The sequence below is a fragment of the Mustela nigripes genome, chromosome 13 (genome assembly GCF_022355385.1).
Source record: "Mustela nigripes isolate SB6536 chromosome 13, MUSNIG.SB6536, whole genome shotgun sequence".
Taxonomy (NCBI): Eukaryota; Metazoa; Chordata; class Mammalia; order Carnivora; family Mustelidae; genus Mustela; species Mustela nigripes.
Window position 1 is genome coordinate 32,270,135 of NC_081569.1, and position 20,946 is coordinate 32,291,080.

Here is a 20,946-nt window from a genome sequence, read left to right on the forward strand (position 1 = left end):
CTATTACATGTGAACAAAAATTAAGTTCAAAATATCACTCCTATTTTGGAACTGTACTCATTGTGTTTGAGGCAGGCAGCTGGGAAACTGGGTGAGGGCCACAGGCGTGAGGCCCGGCAGGCCGGCCCTTCTGAAGATGCCAGCTCCCGCTCCCAGCAGGGGAGAGGGTGGGGCTGCCAGGGCCCACAGGGGTGCGATTCAAAGCCTCTGAACTTGGCAAAAACGTTCTCATGTCCTTCTACCTCGGCGTTGGCATCAGAGCAGTGTCCTGGGTTTCAAGACTTTCTTCCTAGGTTTCCAAGACTGATGGTGGGACAGAGGGGGACCATGACAGGAAGAGAAGAGTTGAGTCAGAGGACTAGGATTCTCCATTTAGGGGTATGTCATTTAAACCTGATGGAATTCGGTTTCTTTTTAATCAGTACGGCCATGTGATTTATTCAACACTTTTGTAGGGGAGCATATGAAATGGGATGGAATGTTGGGAAAACAAGCTTAACCTGGAGATAGTGTCCCCCTATGAAATAAGAGGGGTTAGACCACATGGCAAGGGTTGGGGACTGTAAATAGTCTTCATATCCATATTCACTCTAAGAGAAAGAGTGCCCTTCTGGAGTGCAATATGGAGCATGAGGCTGCTACCTCTGAGCTCGGGGAAGATGTTCCCTCATCGATTGCAAGTGATTATCGATGATTATGATTGATTACTGATGTCTGCCTGGTCACTGGGAAGGGAATGGCAGTCCCCTGTGTTGTGCATTGATCGTTTCTGGATTGGATGACCTTCAACGACCCTTTGGATTCTATTTTTTGATGAGGAATAATTGAACAGTGAACCACGCTAACTTCCCTCTCTGACGGTTGAGACCTAGAGAACCACAGCAGGAAGCCTAAGGTGGTACTTCTCAAACTGGAATGTGTACACTTGAACCCTGCTGAAAAAGCAGTTTCTGAGTCAGGAGGCCTGAGGTAGAGCCCATATTCTGCATTTCCAGCAATCTCCCAGGGGTTGCCAATGCTGTCGATCTATGAAGCACACTTTGAACGGCAAGGATCTAAGGTAACACTCTGAACCCGGGCAATGGCCTTGCACTCCAGGCTTCATTTTAATGCAGCCACCATCGTCAAGCACCTTCTGTGTATATGCTTTTTTTTCCCAAGGATTTTTCACAAATCATTTAATTTATTCCTGTAGACAGCCTTTGATGTCAGATAGATTATTTCCAACCCCTGCTATCCACTTAAAACATTTTTTTTTGCAGCTGCAGTGGGGTTTGGGTGCCTTATTCCAGGTCTGTATATGGTAGAGCTGAGACTCACACTCATCCCTGCACCGGGCTGGCCCTCTGAGCACCTAATTTGTAAGCCTAACAGGAGAGCTAATGTTGCGAGCACCCTCAACTCAAATGGGGCAGCATGTGGAGCTGTGCCAGGGATTGGACTGTTGCCCAATGTGCCCTCGGATCACATCAGAAGGCCAAGTTCTACCTCAGTGACTCCTGGCTCCACCGTTTCAGATGATCTTTAGGTGGGTGGCAACATCCTGTGATCCTGGGTTCATGGGAAAGAGCTCTCTTTGGCCTTATGAGTGTTTCAGAGCTGTTTGGTGTCTGGGCACATTACGTGACCTTGAGCAAGTTACTTCACCTTCTGATGTGAAGCCCCCTCACTTATCAAAAGAGGATGATAAACATTTTTGTCTTTCAAAGTTGTTGGGAAGATAAAAATTAATAATGTAGAAAAATCCACAGTCTGGTTCCTAGAACAGATGGAGCTCTCAGTTCCCCCCTTTGGCCCTTCAGAACAACCCTTCATTTTTGCTCTTCTGCACACGGGTAAAACCATTTTAAAGTCCCTTTAACACGATGGCATCATCTGTAAAAACAGATTTAAAGTGGATATTTAGTGTAGTGCCTTCCCCACATACAATAAAAGAAGAAACTATTAATTACTACCATTCTTTCCCGATATAACAAAAAAACCTATATAAGTAAACTTTAAGACTTAGACTCTAAAATAAAACATGTCAGTACCAAGCCATACTCAGTCAACACAGACGAATTTGGAAATTGGAAGCAAACTTCCAGCATCATCATTGTGATTTGGCGTGAGCGAAATCATCGATAAGTTTTGCAAGTTTTGCTGCCTTGTTTCTGCAGTGAGTGGTGTTAATTCTGTTAAACGTTGTTGTCACAGAGTGTTCCTTAAATAGCTTTTAATTGGTTTTAATTTGGAGAAAGGCTGTTCTGCTTAAGATACCAGGGCAGAAATTGTCAAAAATAAAATTAACAGATAACAGTCTGCAGAAACTCACTATAGACACGCTGTACCATTCCATGCAAATCCATGGATACTTCGAATTTTGTCCGTGTCACTTGCTGATATTCACAAAGCAGTAGTTTAATGGGGGATCTTCTAATGGGTCACTGATACTGTCCTTGTGCTTTACAGTGGACTTTTCATCTGCATGAGTTCATTAAGGTGGTGGAAAAGAAGTACAAATTAGTCAGCGGTTACACTTAACCCTGAAATGTTGGGTCTATTTAGGTAATTAATGTTATCAATGACCTGTGAAGAAAAGGATAAACAATATAAAATTCTTTTCTAAAAAAAAAACAAAAAAACCAAACCCACAACAAAACTGCAGAAGATCAATTTACTGTCATCCCGACACTCAGGAAATAAACAGGCAGGAGCACTTGACGCCACAATCTTCCTTCCTTCCTTCCTTCCTTTCTCCCTCTTTCCCTTCCTCCATCCCTCCCTCCCTCCCTTCCTGTCCTGAGAAATATAGTCAGAATTTTTCCACCCATCTTTTAAGGCATTAGTATAGTTCTAGATGCATGATTCCATTCAAGAATTCTATATGCTTTTCAGCTGAGGGAGCAACGGCCAGTCTGACAGCTCCGTCTTTGTAAAGAAGCCGGCTGAGGTGCCCACATTCTCTCAGTTCTAAAGGCAGCAGAGGTCAATACACTTTACTAGGAGTTGCCAAGTATTGTCAAAGAAAAGCCTCCCCTCCCCCCCACAAAAAGAATAGCCCCAATGTCATTGCACTTAGCATTGGAGGCATGCCATACTTTGTTCAAAGGGCATCTGGCATAAAATATGTATTAGAAACATTTTTTCCCCCAAACGAAAGTAGATCTGATTTATGCAGGGGGAAATCGACAAGTACAGTGATCACTACGATATATCTACACTATGTAGTATGCAATATGTCCTCGCGTTTGATTGACCAATAAGATGTGAAGAGGCAGGATTAGAATGTTCCTGTCTAGCAAACAGAACCATGATTCCGTAGGTCACTGGATCCAGGATAGATACACTTGAATATGAGTGAATTTTACTCACTTGATTGTCATGAGAGCCAGAGTGGAAGTCTATTCAAGGGCAGCCTTGTTTATTGACCAGTAGTGTCATGTGTGTTTAAAAGCTGGTTGTGTGGTCACTGGGTAGCTCAGGAGATACTCTCTCTCTCTGTGTTTTTTTAAGATTTCATTTATTTATTTGAGAGAGAGAGAGAGCACAAGCAGGGGAGATGGGGAGAGGGAGAAACAAGCTTCCTGCTCAGGGGTGCAGGACTCTATTCCAGGACCCCGAGATCAGGACCTGAGCCGAATGAAGGCAGATGCTTAACTGACTGAGCCACCCAGGTGGCTCTAGCTAATAAGACTCTTACAACCAGTTGCCTATGTGATAGCCATAACTGGTTCCATAGGAAGGACAGGGCACAAGGGCCCCTGAAATGCTGCCTCGTCTCAGTTTGACATGGGTCTCTTGGTTTCCCAGGTGTACAGTCCCAGCTCCTGCTGATGGAGGCACCCACAGTCCAGCCCCAGCTTCAGCTCCAGCTTCCCCCACCCAGAGCCCCTTCTCAGCCCGCTGGTCTCCGTTCAGAGCAAGACTGTGACGCTTCTGTCTTGCTTCTCTGCCCTGGGGTTCTCCTGATTTGCTTAGTTTCTTCTCTGCCTGCTTCAATCCCACTCATCCTGGAATACCCTGCAGAGACTGTGGATCTGCAGGGTCACGAGGAGAAGCCGAAGGGGGTGCTCGGAATGAGCGAGGAAGAGACTGTTTAAAGGAGTGGCTGGGCGTGGCCTGGAGAGCCACCTGCAGAACTGCAAGAGAACCACGAAGGAACCATGGCTGGCAGGGCGGGCCCTTGGCAGAAGTCATGGCCTTCAGTCGAGGAAACTGATCATGGCTCAGCCCGCACCTGGCAGAGATGGAGCCAGAGGAACACAGAGTCCCACTCTCTCCTCCTGCACCTCTTTGGCCAATCCCAGCTTGCAGATGGAGGAAAGATGTCCTTTGTGCAGCCCTCAGAGTTGCAAGCTGGATGGAGGGGCTGTGGGCTGAAAAGGGTGGGCAGGCCTCCGCCTTCGCCTGGGAGTCCCTGTCATGAGTGCAGCCCAGAGAGGTCTCCTTCTTCTCTGAGCCTCGGGAGCACCCTTGACCTTGAGGAGCTGTAATGCCTCTTAGTTGTGCTGTAAGGATGTGGCTCTCTCTCTCTGGTCTTTTCAGTGTATCATGTCCCCCCACTTAGTGTGTAAGTTCCAACAGGTGCCCTACCTTTTTGTATCTCCCATACAGAAGCAACCAAATATTCTGGGGTTTCTTGGCTGCATCTGTTTTGAACAGTCTGTCCCTTTGCTCTCCTTCCACCTACTCTGCCCCCCGCCAGGGCATCTGGATCTGGACTTGGGGTCTTGGTAAGTTTTGGGGGGAAGATGTGAATATTAAGGTAAGGGTGAAGAGTCTGAAGCTTCTGGGTCTGGCTTGGGGAGTTTTCAGCAGATGTAACAGGAGACATGAGCACAGGAGTTAAGAGAACCTGACATCACACTCAGGGGGAGGAGCTAGAGGGGGGTGGCAGGGAGGGTCACCAGAACCAAGGGACCAGAGACAGGGATTGACATGGGATGTGAGTGGGGAGTGCAAGACCATGGGGACCTGAGCAAGCCAGTCACCCTCAGGGAGACATAGGGACGGGCAGGGGAGGGGCTTAGATGCAAGGTTAAAGAGGGTTCCAGAGCTATTGTGTAGGCTAGTGCTGTCTGAAAGAGCAGCCACTAGCCATGGGTGGCTATTTAAATTAACTAAAATTGAACTACATTAAAAATTCTGTTTCTTGGTCATACCAGCCACCTTTCTGGTGACCTACCGTGTTAACCAGCATTAAGTTAGAACATTTCCATCATCACAGAATGTTCAATGGAACAGGCTGGTCCAGAATATACTAGAGAGTTTAAGGTCCCAACAGTCCTAACAAAAGTACCTGTTTGGGGATGCCTGGGTGTTGGTTAAGTGTCCACTTTCAACTCAGGTAGTGATCTAAGAGTCCGGGGATCAAGCCCCACATGGGGTTCTTTGCTCAGTGGGGAGTCTGCTTCTCCCTCTCCCTCTGCCCCTTCCACTGCTCCTTCCTGTCTCTCTCTCTCAAAACAAATAAATAAAACCTTTAAAACTTTTTTAAAAAAGTACCCGTTTGTTTGACTTGATTGGATCTTCTCTGTCCCAATATCAGACAGACCTAGCTCTGCCTCTCCACTTTGTCAGGGAATAATTGTGTGATGAGTCCCCAACCCTCAGTGTTCTCATCCAGAAAATGAAGACAGTGAGAGAGGACTAATTCCGTTAAGGATTGAAAGTTGTCTTCAGGGGTCAGGGATGCCCAGGAGTGGCTTAATAAATATCAGTTCCCAGCCTCCCTTGCAACAACAGTGATGCTAAGTAGCGTTTACCACCATCTTGCCCTGCCCTGAACAGTTTATAGTGATTGCTGTTGGGTCCATGGTCAAAGGAACGAGACTGATACAAAGTGAAGGTCAACCAAAGCTTTATTTTGCGCCAAGCATCGAGAATCAAACTGACCAGCCAGGGCCGTCTCTCACAAAGAGGCGACCCCTCCCTGCCTTACTGACTAACTGTTAAGGGACAAGGGACATGTGGTTGGGTCTGGCCACACACAGGTGGCCAATGAGATTGTAACACACAGAGAAAGCTGCACAGTCATGCTACGTCACACAAGGGTGGCCAATTGAATTACAAATTACCCTAGTACATATTTAAACTAGCCTATCACCTTGGTCAGAATTGGCACCCAAAAGGCGCCCAAAGGGCCAAGCCCATACTCCTTGGTAGCTAGGACACAGTATGCGCCCCCACTGATTGGATACCTCCACCTGGTCTGACCCACCCTTGTATTTGGGCTTTGTTACCTGGGTCTGGTTTCTGGGACTTGTTTTTAAATAAGTTCCTCTGGCAGGGGTGGGGGGGTGGGCAGGGTCAGTTTAAGTTTTACTGCATAAACAACAAAATCACTATTTAACAGGATGGAATTGCTCTGGCTAAATAGGCCCTTACAATTGCCTCATCGAATTCCTACAGTACCTGTAAGAAGACAGCATTACTGTTCCCATTTTGCAGATGGGGAAAGGAAGCCCCAGAGATGAAAACGCGTCCCCGATGTCAGGCAGCAGCAGAGCCACATTTCTGTATACCTTGGGTGCCCCCCCTGCACCTGGGCTGATGGGTGATTGCTAACTGGCACATCAGTTTTGATCAACTTTAATTGGCGCATTGAAAATTTCTCCACCCCTGATCATCACCTCTAACATTTGCTCCTCAATCGGGTCTTGAACGTGAATCCAGGAACGTTCAGTCTCTGTTTAATTAAGTGCCTAGCTGGCCAAGGACTTTGGATCTGGGAGATTTTAGGAGATTTTAAAAAAGATTTTATTTACTTATTTGACAGAGAGAGATCACAAGTAGGCAGAGAGGCAGGCAGAGAGAGAGAGGAGGAAGCAGGCTCCCTGCTGAGCAGAGAGCCTGATGCGGGACTCGATCCCAGCACCCTGAGATCATGACCTGAGCCAAAGGCAGCAGCTTAACCCACTGAGCCACCCAGGCGCCCCGGACCACACATTTTAAAAGAATCTATAGTTGTTGTGTCTTGGGAGATCTACAAATTATGTAAATTTCTACCTTGATGGGGGAAATCTCCCGTTTCCTCATACATATATTCAGAGAAACCAGAGCTGCAAAAGGACAGACTCTAAAGCTGGATCCTGCCTCCCAGCCTCCTCAGAGTGGGGCCCTGGCCCCCCTGCATCCCTGCCTCGCAGGTGACTGTAGGGTCCCCTTGCTGGCTTCCAATAAGAGCGAGGCCTGGGGACTCCAGCACCCACACGGAGAAGGTTCCAAGAACCATGTGAGACCTTGTGTGTACCTGTGGGGAGGCAAGTGAGGAAGACTGGGCAGCCTCTAGGGCCTGAAGTTATGAGGTAGTGTCACCCTGAAAAGAGACCTGGGGTTCACGGGTCTCTCTGCCAACTCCTCTGGTCTTTCCCTAAGTCATTTCCTCTGGTGAATCCCAGCCTAAGCTGGTGTTTTCCCTGGGTTATTATTTGGGGTCTGTGGGGAATTTTGAGCACCTCGAGGTGGAAGTCACCGAGCTATTTGGAAAGACCATGAGTAAGTCTCAGACTCCGTGACATTGCCTCCAGGAAGCCTGGGGAGTGGCGTTTTGGTGTGGCCTGTCCTGACTTCGGACTCAGACCTCCCTGGGCTCCATTCTTGGCTCTGGCTGTTAAGAGCGGTGGATCCCGGGCCCAGGCAGCTCCCTCTCCCCTCTCTGATATTCTGGAGTCCCAGCTTTGTATTGGGACTTTTACCCAAGTGATGCTTTCTAACTCACAAGCCTGATGTAGGGTGAACAGTGTCCCCCTTTTACAGGGGAAGAAACTGAGTCTTTGGGAAGTAAATGGCTCCCCCTTCCTTCCCCCTGCCCCGTCCCTCTCCCATTCCCTCTTTTTCTCCCTCCTCCAGCCCTTCTCTCCTACTCCTCCCCCTCCTCTCCTCTCTCGCCCCCCTCTCCCTCTCTGGAGACCTTCCACCAGCTGAGCTCGCTGCCACCTACCTCTGGGCCCCCAGTCTGAAGTTCTACATGGACCACGGGGAGGAGACGGTGTAATAAGTCACTTGTGGAGGCTCGGCCCCACTGGTCTGACAGTTGGTCACCACCAGGCTTGGCCATCACCCAGACCCCCTCTGAACACGAGATCAATGCTTCAGGCTCTGGCAAGGACATAAAACGATGCAGAAACAACAATGGAGAGACTTTTCAAAGGCAAGCATTCCTGACCTTTGTCCCGACTCCAAGAATGTTTTGTTTTGAGAAGAATCTAATTCACACAATGGGTTTGGGGCTAAGAAACTGGCTTCGTCAATGTCAGTGAGTCCTGAAGGCTGGGCAGGACCAAGGCGAGCCCCTGGGGAAGGTTCTGCTCCACTAGCTGTAAATGACCTTGGGGACCCCCAAAGGAGGTTTACTTAAGCCATCCACGGGCAAAGAGGTGGAGAGAAAGTCCCAGGAGCCGGTCTCTTCCCTCTCCCGGCACTGAAGGCAAGCTGGGCATATTGGGCCTGCTCTGATTTCCCTCCTCAGCATCTCCCAGAGCACGTAGGAGGCTCCCGACTCCCCACAACCCAAAGGCTGTATGTCAGCCTCTGGCTGTGTTGGTGGGTGCTAGAAAGCCAGCCCTATCCCTAAACCAAAGGAAATGCCCACCCCACCCCACACAGTTTGTTTCTAGAACCACCCTTGGCACTTACTCCTGCTGTAGGGCCATCGCCTAACAGCTTCTGGTTACACTGACAAAAGAGCAGGGTCTGCTCCCAGAAACTCTTCTGTCTGCAGCCCCAGCTCTCGCCCCACTCCCTCTGCTGTTACTTCTTTAAAAGTAATAATTTCTTATTCTTATAAGTTATGGACCCTGGCCCAGTATGGAGAGGAAAGTGGCTCACTGATGAGTGGGCCCAGAGAAGGGAAGGGCCTTGCCCGAGGTCACACAGCTTGTGGGAGCAGAACTGAGGCCAGACTTCCTGACTCCCAGGGGAAGGCATTTTCCTCCCAAGCCCCATGCCCCACCAATAAGCTGGCTTCCTTACTTCCTTCTTGCCTGCCTCAGAGGAAAGCATCACCATCTAGAAAGCATCATCTCACTGAGAACAAAACAAAACAAGAAAAGGGCAACAAACCAGAAAGAAAGAAAACTGCCCATGATTCCCCAGCCCTGACATGAGAAGGCGTCACTACATAAATCTCAGAGAGGGGACCTAGTCCCTGACCTGCTCTGACCAGGGCCATTTTGCAAGGGCAAGCTGTACGCTTTGGGACTCTACCCTCCCCTGCCTTTGTAGGCGTTTTATGTCTGTATACTTCGGTTAGCATGTCTTCAAGAGCACCAGCCCTGCTATTGGTTTTTCTGGGGCTCTTTTCTTTAAGGTTCTGCCTCTCTCAGGCAGAACCAGGGACTTACCAGCGATGCAGGGAGGTTACCTCCTCCCCGCCAAAGTTTGTCTCCTGTTAGGTGGTTAGGGCCCTCCCTGCCAGCTGTCCCTGTAGTGGTTGCTGTCCTGTCCTCTACTGGGATATGAAGCTGCCTGGGTCTGCTGTGTAACCCATGCTGATTGTGTACAACGCTTTGAGAAGGGGAGCTGGCTACCGTGTGGCCTCTTTGCACTTTCTAGAATGATGGTATAAGTCCTGGCAAAGGAAGGCAGAGATTGCCTTATTCACCCTAAGTCCCCAGCACCTGGCCTGGGCCCGCCTCAGCGCATAGGAAAGATCTCGAATTAGAACATATTTCCATTTCCTTCTCTTCTATCCAAGTTGCCCAGCCCACTGGCCCTTGAGTCTTGCTTTCCTGCTTGGGCTCCGGCTGTTCCCCGAGCCTAGAATGTCTTTCTACCGATTTCTGATGCTCAGAGTCTTGCCAACCTCTAAGGACCATGCCATCCCCTAGTAGATGGTATGCTTCTTAAGAAAAAGGTTGAGTTCCCTTATACTTGTATCCTTGCACAGAAGGGTCTCAACACATGTTGTTGCACAAATGAGTGAGTGAATAGTTTCACAAATGAAACTGGTTCCTTTTTTTTCTTCTTCTTCTTCTTCTTCTTTTTTTTTTTTTCTATTGTGATTCCATTTTACCTCCTCAGAAGACTGCCCCCAACCCAGCCTGTAGAACCCTCTCCCTTTCATTGGGCTAACTTCCTGGGTGTACCTCTTGATGCTTTCTTTGATCCCTGACTGGCTTCCACATCTCTAGCTATGCTTGGCTATATTAAAGAAATCCTTCTCACCGTCTTCCAATATTCCATCACATTGCCCGCAACAAAACTGTGTTCAGAGGGGAGTCCTAGAAGAAGGGCTGTAGGGCAGGCTAGCCAGGGGTGCTTCAGAGGGTCCAGCTGAGGCAGAGAAGGGCAGGAGGAATCATTGGTCCAGGTAGGAAAGGAGTCAGGTCTTGGAAACAGGCTGGGACACAAGAACAAGGCATGTACTATACGTTCTAGAACTCAAGCCAATGCTTTTCCATCTAGAAGGGACAGCATTCCCCTGGGCTCACAGTGGCAGAGAAGAGCTGCTCTGCCAGTGATGTTGGCCATCTGAGATCTGAGGTAAAGACTTATGGATCTCCGTTGTGACTGGTTGTTCTCTGCTTGGCCTGGGAACTCTTGACCAACAGGAACTAATAGGAACCACTCTTGACCAATAGTGACCAGAAGAAGGCCAGAGTGAATCCTGTTACTTAAGTCGCCAATGACATTGTAAGCTCCTTGAGGGCTGGGATCATGTCATCAGCACATCCCAGGGCCTGTCAAAGTCCTGCTGAGTCAAAGGGTATGGCATTAGACTGGGGAACCTCTGTCTTTCATCTGCTCCTGAGGTCCTGATCAGACACAGTGAAATGTCACGACTCCTGCCTTTTGTGTCTTGGGGTTCCTACAGCCCAGAGCTCATGGTTGGACATGTGATAGGTATAACACAAGTATTTTATAAGACTGAAATCAGCTTATGTGTTATGTGAGAGCTTCTCTGCCTCTTGAATCCAGGTGAGATGTACTTAGACCATTGAAAATTCCTTCTCTGTGGAGACTTAGGGACCCTGAGGTTTCTGAGACTTTTTAGGGGACACATAGCCTCCGATCCTGCTGCCTCAGGTTCCTCACACCCAGATGGGCATCTCAGTCTCTTCTCATTTTCCGTGGAACAGCTCACTGGCACAAAGCATTCATGAGTGAGACAGACTGATTTGAAGACATAGGGTGGGATGGGGGTGGGAATAAAGGAAGGATTTACATCACATCATTGCAAACAACTTCAAGTTCAACAGCAGGTGTTTCCATTCTTAAAGTGTCTCTTTGGCCAATGCACCACTCCAGACATTCACAGCTCTGTACCATCTTCTGCTCTCCAATTTCCCCCCTTTCTCTGATTCTCTCTCTTTCCTCATTCTGAGTAATCCCGTTTCTTTCTTCATTTCCTACAGAGTAGGGTGGCTTTGCCCCACCCCCGCAATGGCCTTAGCAGCCTTGCTCCCCCCCCACCCCCATCTTCAGACTCCTCCATCTGCTCTTTGAGGTCACTCCCCAAATAGAGACCTTTGGCTCCTTAAAGGAGTTCTTGCATCAGCTGTAGGTCAGAAAGCTTCATGCACTGGCTGGATGTGGAGCACGGAAGCTGGAAGGGATCCCGGAGATCATGAGTCAAACTCAAGTCAGACAGTCGTTGGCCCAAGGTCCCTGGCACAGTGACACCCAGGGCAGAAGCTGGAGCCTTGACCCTTGGCTCTCAAGCTCGCCTGGATTAATTGATTCCATGAGTAACTCAGGACTCCAGTGCATTCTTACAAGTGTTGTGATTAGGAGCAGGTCTCCAGGCGAGACCACGCTATCCAAGTGAACATCCTGACAGCCCTTAGTCGTGCTTCTTCATCACTCCCCGACTCCCAAGTTAAACTCCATGAGCACAGCCCTTCTGTCTCTGCACTGGTCTTGGGATGACAAGCAACGCCAGGATTCCAGCCCTACATCCACCATTAAGATGCTGCTTGATGTTCATACAGAGTTGTTTTCCATTTGGGCCTCAGTTCCCCACCCTTAAAAAGAGGTCTGTGTCTGGCACCATCCTAGCAGTGTGTAGGAATGTCCCCGGTGCCTTCGCAGGATGACACACTTGATTCCAAGTGTATGTGTGTGTGTGTGTGTATGTGCGCGTGAGAGAGAGAGAGAGAGAGAGAGCACGCACACACGCACACACATGCATGCTTGTGTAGGGAGATTTAGGACTTTTTCCCCCCATGCAACTGAAGGCAGTTCCATTTATATCTGTTCTAATGACTAGGGTTTCATAAGGGCTTCTAATCAAAAAAAGATTTCCATTGCTTAAAAAGCACTTGGAAACCTCTGTGTAACTGACATCTGGGGTCCAAGGCTCTGTTGAAATCTGAGCCTTTATGGCTACAATAAGGAGGGCCATGCCACAGGGCTTCCCCATGGCTATGTCATCCACAAGGCCACCATTAGCAAACTGGGACGTCCATCATGAGGCAGCTGGGTGGGTGGGTGGATCCCCACCATGGGGGCTGTTCTGGGGCTTTCTAAGTACTGCTAAGTATGAATCAGGCCCCAAGTTTTCCATTTCCTCTGCCCAATACACTCTTTCATGAGAGCATATAAATATGTACTTCAGCAAAACGCAGAAGCAAAAGTTCCATAGTCCAAAGGGGGTGTGGGCGGGAGTAGAGGGCTGGCGCAGGGGGCACACAACGTTTCCAGTGTGGGCGGTACGCAGGGGTAAAAACCCTTTCCCTCCCGCAGCCCTTCCTAGGAGCCGGTGTCTGGCCAGCCCATGAGCCCCATGATCCCTGAGTGTCTCTCCTTGTTCTCAGCATCCATGGTTCAAGGGCAGGTGGGGCAGGACTCAGGCAGCCCCTGTGTGCACACGGGCTCTCCTGGCCGGATGTGTGGCCCCCAGTCCCCCACTCACACTCAGACACAGCCTGATCCACCAACAGCTTCCTTTGGCCTCATTCTGAGATTAAAAGGCACAATAAAATGTGTGTATAGCACTTCTAAGAGTTTGCCAGAGGCCTGGGCATCACCGCGCCTGCTGCTTATTCCCCTGTCCAGAGTGATGGATGGGCTGAGTCTCTGGGGGGGAACAGCTCTTCTTTTGCTCTCCCTGGGTTTCCTGTGACTCATCATTGGGAACATTGCTGGTGAGGATATTTTCTTCCCAATAATATACAGATATATCCTCCTCCCTGGATGAATATACAAAAACCAATTCCTTGCATACCCACAATAACCAGTTGGAAGATAAAAGCAAACAAAAACATAATCTACTTCTGAATGATTCTCCATGAGGATGGGGTGGAACTTTCATGAACAAAGCCACAAAACTTTATTAGTTTTGTGTAAGAAAACTTTCAAGTAAGTGGAGAACACAACTGGCTTTGGGGGAAAAAGGAACAATGAAAAGACATTTATTTTTCCTGAATTAATATGTTGATCTGGCAAAAATATGGTAAGAATCTCAATGGAAACATTTGGTAATTTGACAAGACAACTCTAAAATGAGTCTGAAAAAGTAACAAACTAAAAATAGCTCACGTACTTTTAAGAACAGGAGGCATGGCTTGCTTAGCAATATTAAGTTTTATTTTAAAGGTAGAGCAACTGTCCCTGTCAATGTACGAGCTCCAGGAACACGGGGCATCAAGAGGACATAATGGATAACTGTAAAACCAACTTTACTACAGGCATAAAAGCAACACGAGTTCAAGGGAAGCATTACAAATCAGTAGGAAATACTCGGATTAACAATGGGTGTTGAGAAAACTGACTACTTGGGAGACAGTCATTTATACCTTTTTCTAAAGGAAATTTCAAATAATGAGAGCAGGAGACAAAAGAAACCCATAACAATAGAAGAAAACACAAGGGAACATTTAAATTAGAGAACATCCATTTAAGCTCAAAAACAATTGAAGAAATGACAAAAGCAATTGCCTACCCTAAACCTCCTGATAGGTATTTAAGAAGAAACTGCAAAAGTGAAAAAGGAAGCGACAAACTGAGAAAAATATTTGCAACAGATATGGAAAAAGGTTAATGGCCTTGATGTATAAAGAGCTTTTACAAAGCCTTAAAAAAAAAAGGTGCTAACATCTCAGTAGAAAATTTGGCAAGGAACATTCATGAAATAGGATGTACAAATGGCTAATGTATGAAAAAAAATATTTCATTTTACTATTTGCCAAAGAAATGCAAAATAAGACAAGATTCTGTTTTCACCTGTCTGATTGTTGGGATGGATGTTGCTGTTGCTGGCTGCGTAAATGTTAGCGACCAGGTGACAAAATTGGAACATAAATTGGCACAATCTTTCCAGAAGAATTTCAGTTTTCATAGCTTTGATCCAACTGCTCTACTTCTAGGAATCCGTTGGAAGAAAACCCTGGAGACAGTATCAGAATATTCATCTCAATTTTATTTATCAGACCTGAATATTAGAAATCATTAAGACCTATGATAACAAAGCGTTGATAAATAGCATGTATTTATGTTGTAGAATACATTTTTTTTAAGATTTTATTTATTTATTTGACAGACAGAGATCACAAGTAGGCAGAGAGGCAGGCAGAGAGAGAGGGGGAAGCAGGCTCCCCACTGAGCAGAGAGCCCAATGAGGGGCTCGATCCCAGGACCCTGAGATCATGACCTGAGCCGAAGACAGAGGCCTCAACCCACTGAGCCACCCAGGCGCCCCTGTTGTAGAATACATTTTTAAAAAGCATATATCAAACGATATTTAAGGGGCACCTGGGTGGCTTAGTCAGGTGAGCATCTGACTTTAGCTCATGTCATATCCCAGCTGGAGTCTGCTTGTCCCTCTTCCTCTGTCCCTCCGAGGGCTCATGATCTCCCTCCGTCTCTCTCAAATAAGTAAATCAAATCTTTAACAAATATTTAAGGGCGCCTGGGTGGCTCAGTCGTTAAGCATCTGCCTTCAGCTCAGGTCATGATCCTGGGGTCCGGGAATTGAGCTCTGCATCAGGCTCCCTGCGAGCAGGAAGCCTGCTTCTCCCTCTCCCACTCCCCCTGCTTGTGTTCCCTCTCTCTCATGTGTCTCTCTGTCAAATAATAAATAAAATCTAAAAAAAAAAAATTTAAAAATACAGGAATATGGTTACCATACTAAAAATATGGTTAAATATTAAAAATGAAGCTGTGTGTGTGTGCGCGTGTGTGTGTGTGTGTGTTGTGTGCAGTGACTCAGTTTTCTACTCCTCTGTATGCAGTGTGGAGAAGAGGCCAAACTGACAGAGTCTGTGACCCGATTTCCTGCCCTCAGTCCTCCCAACTATAAAATGGAATCATGGGGTGCTTGCCCCCCACCACGCCCCGGGGCCATGGGAGGATGAATGAGGTATCCCATGTTGGCGTGATGTAAGTTCTAATTCTTCATGCACCTGTAGCTTCTCTCTCCAGGGAGGTGGAATTTGCCTAAGGACAGGAATCCAGGGGCTCCTTTACCTGAGAGACAAGGAAGATGGGATGCTGCGCAATTAAGATCTAAAGGTAAACTTTAAAGTTCTGAGGAGTTTGAGTTCCAGCCCTGACTCAACCTGACGCCCCCTGTGTGACCTTAGGTCACTTACCATCCCTCTCTGGGCTTCAGCAGCTCGGGATCAGAGGAGGGAAGGAATAGCCACGGTCCCCGAGAAAGCTGTCATGATGCCATTCTCCTTGCATGGTTAAAAGTCACGGTCATCTCCTAGTCTGTCTGGGTCAAGGCTGTGCTCACAGGGCCCTCAGGCAGGGCTCCTACCCCAAGACGGACAGATTACTTGATGGACGCAAGGGAGTTGACTCGTGACTGCAGGCGTTTTCATTTGTTTCATTCACTTCTGTGTCCTCAGTGCCTAGAACAGGGTCTGGCACCTAGTGGGTGCTCGACACCTACCAACTGAATGAAGAATGAGTGGGGAGAGGATTGATGGGCAATCCTGAAAGTCAGGCTGAATGGCTGACCTGAGATGGGTGTCCTTGGGGACCTGCCCCGCTGGCCACAGAGCCATCAGGGATGGAAGGAGGGAGGTGAAGGGAAAGGGGGTGCAGGTGAAGAGTGTGTGTAGGAGACTGGGGGTTGCAGCTGCTGTGTGCACCCTGAACAGGTCAGGGGGTAGAAGGGTGGTCCCAGGACCTTGAAACTGTGCTTCATGCTTTACCTATATTATGTTATTGGAGCTTCACTCGAATCCGGGGAGGACAGTATCATCACCCTCATTTTATATGCAAGGCAATGACCTCCAGGAGGGAGGAAAATGTGCCCCAAGGTCAAATAGCTTTTAAATGGAAAAGTCGGGGAGGGCTGTCTGATTCCCGAACCCTTGGCCTTGACGTTATAGGCTACAAGTGTTTCTCTCCCTAAACTTCTCTCAGTGGAAAGGAAAGAGTCCAGTTTTGCTGTGTGTGCATCTTGGGAGGTATCCCAGCACGGCCCCTAAATCACCTCTGATTATGAATGTTGGGCTGGGAATGGGCCATCGGCTGGTGATGGATCTCCACCGTCCATCACAGCCCCGTGGTGCTCCGACACGCAGTGCTGAAGTGTAATCAGAGCGATGGTGTCCTGATCTATGGGGGACGTACATCATCCCAGGGCTGGTACCTTGACATAGTACCTTAGCTTGCTGTCAGCGGGACGGCCCCTTAATGTATTTCTGTAATATATCACCCACTGAAGGGGGCCAAGGAGGCCTGTGGACGCCAGTCAGCTAGAGCCCTTTGCACGAGTCTCCCTGAGTTAGTTCTTGGTCTCTTAAAATTGACTCGTGCTTGTGGAATTTGTGTGAGCACAGAGAGAGCAGAAAAGAAGGGGGCAGAAGCAGAGAGAAGCCGAAAGGCTAAAGGCGAGAACAGAGGTGGGGAGGAGGGAGGGGAATGCAGACAGCGGAGGGAATAGAGGAGGGAGAGAACAAAGAGTGGGGGAAGGGATGGGGATGGGTGGGGTGTCCAGGGCTGGGGTACCTGAGCTTAGAGAACAGAAGTTTCGGGGAGCAGTGCAGAGGTGCTTGCTTTGTCGCTGGGCACAGATGTCATGTGAGGAACCCTTGTATTTGACCTCTCGGGGGTCTCGTTCTCCTGGGGACTGGACAGGAGGAGGGAGGACACATGGGTGATGGCAGGACTGGAAACTTCTCCTGCTCCCTTCACAGAGTGCAAAGGGGGCTGTGTGGTCTGCCAGGAACTTTCTCATTCTGCCTCCCTTGCTCCAGAAGTCATCTCGGTGGGAAGGATCCCCAGCACCCCATGTCTACCCACCCACTGGATAGCATTACTCAGCTAGCCCAACAGCACCACCCACTCAGAGGACCCCACACTGTGGTCATCTGTCCATGCCTGGTCTCTCTCCCTTCTTACTGCAGCCAAAGGTCTCTCCAGGCTCCAGTGCCCGAGATCTGGTGGTCATGTCCTCTTTAAGAGCCCTGCATTCACACCCGTCAATTCTTTTCCATTTCTGTTGCCTTTATCCTAGCGCACATCAGCAAATCTTGGGCCAGCTCTCAGTCAAATATTTACTAAGAACATACTCTGTCCCAGACACTGTGTCGGGGGGCACAATGCTCACCTGTGCACGTGCTCAATCTCTCCCCTCATCAACCTATTCTGCACATCACTACCTAATTGGCCTTCCTAAAGAACCCATCTGTTGTGTCACTTTTTAATCACTAACATTGCCAAGAAAGGGCTCCCCACCACCAACTGGATGTCTTTGTGCCACCCTTGAGGACTGTAAAGAGCTGAATGGGAGCATGATCTGCGGGTAGGTGCCTCTGAGGGTCTACGCCCAGCCTGGAGGGGCGTGGCCCGTGTTGTTCACCACTCCACAGCGTGGCTTCTCTGCAGAGCTGATGGAGAGGGTGGTGAGAAGAATGCATAACTCTAGTATAAGGTCAGGCCCCACAGTGCCCAGTCTCACTGTGCCATCACGTTAAACCATAATCTAGGAAACACAGGGCACCTGGGTGGCTCGGTTGGTCAAGGTCTGCCTTCAGCACAGGTCATGATCCCAGGGTTCCGGGATCCAGTCCCGCCATGGGCTCCCTGCCCCTGCTTGTCTCTCGGCTCCCACTCCCCACCCCCGCTTCTCACTTACTCTCTCACTCAAATGAATAAATAAAATCTTTAAAAAATTAGAAAATACAATAAAGCCGATTTAAGTCTTTACTGGATCTCTGACAGGGCATTAAAGGAAATTCATTTTTTTTTTAAAGATTTTATTTATTTGACAGACAGAGATCACAAGTAGACTGAGAGGCAGGCAGAGAGAGAGAGAGAGAGAGAGAAGCAGGCTCCCTGCTGAGCAGAGAGGCTGATGCGGGACTCGATCCCAGGACCCTGAGATAATGACCTGAGCTGAAGGCAGCAGCTTAACCCACCGAACCACCCAGGCACCCCGGAAATCCACGTTTTGACCCTCCTTAAAATTCCACTGTCTTTCCTGTCTTTCCTTCCATCCTCTTGGCCCTGTAGCAGCTCCACAGCCTCCCCCCATCTAAACACACCTGACGCTTTCCCACCAGCTCTCTTCTCAAGATCAGGTGTTTTCTGCCGCACGCTCTCCTTCCTCCTCCCCTTCCCACTGCCCCTTAATTTTGTATAGCAACTGAATCGCCTTGGGTTCCTTATATTCTTTTTGCTTCATGCATTATTTGGGTTCTCCAAAAACACAGGGGAGTCTGAAAGCCAACCCAGCAAGCCTGTGGGTTCCAACACCAGCCCTTGGACAGGCTACCTTTACTGCATTGAACTGCTTTTGCCCCTTCATCAAAATCAATTGAGCATACTTGCTCGGGTCTGTTTCTGGGTTCTCTGACCTGTACTATTGATCTGGCTGGCTCTCCCTCTGCCATAGCTATCCAGTCTTGATTACAGTGAGCACCTAAGCCTGAAATTTGATTCTTCCCATTTTAGTCTTCTTTTTAAACACTGTCTTAGCTGTTTTCATTTTTTTTTGTCTTTTCCTATACATTTTAGAATAATCTTGTTTACAAAAAAAACCTTGCTGGGATTTCGATAGGAATTGTGTTAAATCTGTAATCAGTTTGGAAGAATTGACAATTTTACTAGGGTGAGTCTTCCTATCCACGAATACAGCATGTTTCTCCATTTATTATCTTTGATTGCTTTCATCCACACTATATAGTTTCAGCCTATAACTCTTATTTTATTTACACTCTAAGTATCCCTTCTTGGGGGGAGCAATTACAGGTGGTATTGTATTTACCATATTGCTGTCTATGTGTTCATTGCTAGTATATAGAAATAGAATAGAATTTATATATATATCTTGAATTATCTTTTTTTTTTCTGTTTCTTATCTCTGTTCTGCGTTTCTCCATTCTCTTTTTATTGCCTTTCTTTGGGTTACTTGAACAGTTTTTTGGAAAGAAAAGTGAGCAGGCACTGGCCTGAGGGACCCCCACCCTGCCTGGCCCTGGGCATAGGGGTTGTCAAGCCAAACCCTGCAGAGCTCAATTCCCAGTATGAGCTCACTGAGTAGTGACTTGCTTCTTTGTCCTCTAGGTGAGTGGCAGATAGAATCCTGGGTCTTCGGAGGTTTCGTGTCTTCTTAGTCCCAAAGAGTGGTTCGTGGGGTGTCACATTAGGCACTGAGCAAGCTGGACTGCAGGAGGTGATCGGAGGACCTTCACCTCCTGTAGGCAAAGAGCCAACACGACTTCATTCAGGATGGACTTGACTCAAAGGCACAGTGCAGAGGAGAATGCCTTTCCCTGAGCCCAGCCCAAGGGGCAGTTAAGGAAGGGCTGTATTCTGGTTGAGGGAGCTTCACATCTTGGTGGGGGCTGAGGCAGATGAAAGGAATTTGACTGTTTAGTTGATAAAATGTTCTATTTGACCAGGGGGGACAAAACAGGACAAGCCTGAGGGAGGGAGTTGGGACCTCAGGGTGATTTTCAGGGGTGGGAGAGGGATACTGACTCTAGTGGGAAGAAGGTGGGAATAGGAAGCCATCCTGGGACCTGGAGAGAACCGCCTGACCACCAGCATGTCCGCTTTCCTTAGCCACAGGCCTCTGGGGTTGCTACCAGAGAGGATAAAAATCACACGTGAAATTTAGTAGCTACTGATTCAGTAGCTCCTCCTTTACGAGACAAAGAATGGGAATTCGGAGGAACTGTGTCTGCTCTGTCACAGGTTAACAAGGGGGCAGAGTTGAGTCCCATCGAAGTCATGCGGGAAAGGATGGTACTGAACTGCAATGGCCTTTTCTGGAACAAAAAGGCGCGAGCATGTGATTTCTTTAACCTTAGAGGCTTCCCAGGGCCACAGGTGTAGGAAACATTCAACAGTGTCAGGCTCATCCTATAAATTTGAGTTGACTCCTGCAGGAAATCTGGAACAAACCCAGCATTTCTTCAGGAGGACCATCCAATCCGGGACCTCAGCAGAGCGACACGTTACCCCCCCTCCCCCCGCCCCCGTCGCCCCCGTCTCCCCCTTCCTGTCCCCCACCCAGATGAGCTGCTCTCCGCGAGAGAGCGAGCCCTGAGCGCTGGGGGCGGGGCCAGGGCCGGGGGCGGGGCAGGGGCGGGGCTTTCCCTGCCCGAGCAGGGGTCCTGGGCCCGTGGCTGCCCGCCTAGCTCAGACATTAGCTTCCCTCCTCCCACTCCCCCCACCCTCCCAGCTCCTGGCCGCCCCCTTCCCTGCCTGCCACACAGCTGTTTTGCCAACATTGCTGCCTGATTATCTTTCAAGTGGCTTCTTGGAGCAGATGTTCCGGCTCCTTCCTGCATCGAAAACAAACAGGCGCTCTGTTGTCGTTTGCTCTCCTGGGGAAAATCCCTCTGCTGCTGCAGATTCTTCTTGAGAGGTTCAGGGACTTCTGTGAAGTCTCTCCCAGCTGCTCCTTGCCAGGAATTTGCCTCCAGATGGATGACAGGGGCTCCTCAGGTCTTCCGAGGTGTGTGGCCCTTCCTGGACGTGGGCTGGGGGAGTACACTTGTAACAGAATCGGATTCAGACCTAGGGGAAGCCAGTGGAGGTTGGTGGGTTGGGGGGACT

General features: G+C 48.7%; 2 long non-coding RNA genes across 2 annotated transcripts in view; both read left to right on the forward strand.

The window, feature by feature from the left end:
• The window catches only part of LOC131999206 (uncharacterized), a 38,945-nt gene extending 33,459 nt beyond the window's left edge, over window positions 1-5,486 (forward strand). The window contains exon 2 of the long non-coding RNA XR_009399049.1: window positions 3,793-5,486. This is a non-coding gene — a long non-coding RNA (uncharacterized LOC131999206). The remainder of the gene's footprint in view (window positions 1-3,792) is intronic.
• Window positions 1-20,946, forward strand: part of LOC131999207 (uncharacterized) — an 88,455-nt gene that overhangs the window by 48,033 nt on the left and 19,476 nt on the right. The window contains exon 2 of the long non-coding RNA XR_009399050.1: window positions 15,333-15,435. This is a non-coding gene — a long non-coding RNA (uncharacterized LOC131999207). The remainder of the gene's footprint in view (window positions 1-15,332; window positions 15,436-20,946) is intronic.